Source organism: Lingula anatina, chromosome 1 (assembly GCF_051362555.1).
Source record: "Lingula anatina isolate TDL-2025a chromosome 1, LinAna3.0, whole genome shotgun sequence".
Lineage (NCBI taxonomy): Eukaryota > Metazoa > Brachiopoda > Lingulata > Lingulida > Lingulidae > Lingula > Lingula anatina.
The window spans coordinates 5,216,281-5,217,921 of NC_141767.1; positions in this window are offsets into that span (position 1 = coordinate 5,216,281).

A 1,641-nucleotide genomic window follows, 5' to 3' on the forward strand; every position below is an offset into this window, starting at 1 on the left:
GATGATATTTGCAAGTTATTATTACTAAAAGAAACTTGGACTGCTCTAAAGGAGTTTTATGAGATGCAAATTTAATGACACAACTTGTCTTCAACCTCAAGTTAATTTTTTTCACAATGCCTGGTAACAAAGATTTGCAAATTACTTTTTAAGGGAGTGCAGTTTTGCCGTGTTTCCTGTAAAACATTTAACTGTGCCCTGTCACCATATCTTCTAGCTAATCATGGATGTAACTGATATGAAGATTTTAATAGTTTCTAAAGAATTACAAAAGCATCAAACAGTTAAAAATGATGACGTGTGCCAAAAGACAAAATGAAGTATTTTTCAATTAAAAAAAAACGGGCGACACCAATTAGACACAAATGAATTCTTTAAAATAAACATTCTAGACATAATACTCCCAGATTTTCTACTTAAGTAAAAAAAGCTAGATCGATTGGAGAATGTGAGATGGTGGTGCGAGCCACAGTAATGAAGGTTTAAAAATTGTTTGTTTTTTGTGTGAGAACAGATAAATCCAGTAATTATTTTTATTTTTTAAGTTGCCAGACTGATGTTAGTAATGTTCTTCTTGGACAAACAATGCTTTTATAAAATACCTTTTATAACATAAAAAGAATGTTAAATGGACCTATAATGAGAATGAGTGCCACGTTAAGTGACCAAAATTAGATAGTCAACTGCCTCTTTTAAGAGCTAGCTGGCTGGCTGTACAGATTTCAAATGCCCCCTTTTCCATAGCCCTTAGGTAAGTAGGTTATCTAGTTTAAGTTTTCATTCATTTGATAAGGTGTAAATATAGTGGGGTGCCTTGAAACCCCCTCAGTTCAAAGTTGGCAGTCTGCCAAGTCTGATTGGACCATTTCCATCAAGAATCAATAGAAAATAACCTCAGCATAAGTTTATTGACCAGAGCTAGCTATGGTTAATGTTGAATAAATACTTATTTACAAATAAAAACCACGTGACCAATGGTGTGGCGGAAATGATGCAGTCATAGACCATAAACCATTGACCCTCATCAAAAGATTGACGTATATTTCAATAACAAAAGCTGCAGCGTTATGTATTTACTTTTCTTTGGGTGCATTCAAATCTTCTGAATACAAGGGAATTTCAACATCGTGGTATATGAAGGCAAGTGGGGTGCACTTGTCTGATTTTTTTTCCAGTCTGGCAAGTTCCCAAATAACATTACCTCAAGTGAGGTCCCCTCTGCTCTTTGTTTTTGCACAAGAGCGGGTACTTAGTGCAATTTAGCAACAAAGAACATTCGTGGATGATGCAATCCTTTCACAAGATTTTTTCCAGACACTCTAACCTACTCAGAATAGGATACATTGTAAAGATGACACTTACTGTGGATACACATGAAAGAGTGTGATTAAAAGGAAGTTCAGGCAGTGCAATTGATTTTATAACTGAGGAAAAAAAGCTTAAGTGCGGTCTCTTTTGTGGTTTTCTTTCAAAAATCAAATTAGAAAATGTACAATATTGACCTAAAGAAAGTTCAATCAAAAATGACGCAATCTTTTTGTTACGGATTTCGTCTAGACGTCTTTCACCATCCCAATGCTGGATGCAGCAGAAGTGAGACTAGGAGTGGTAAGAATAAAAACATTTTCATCAACAAACACC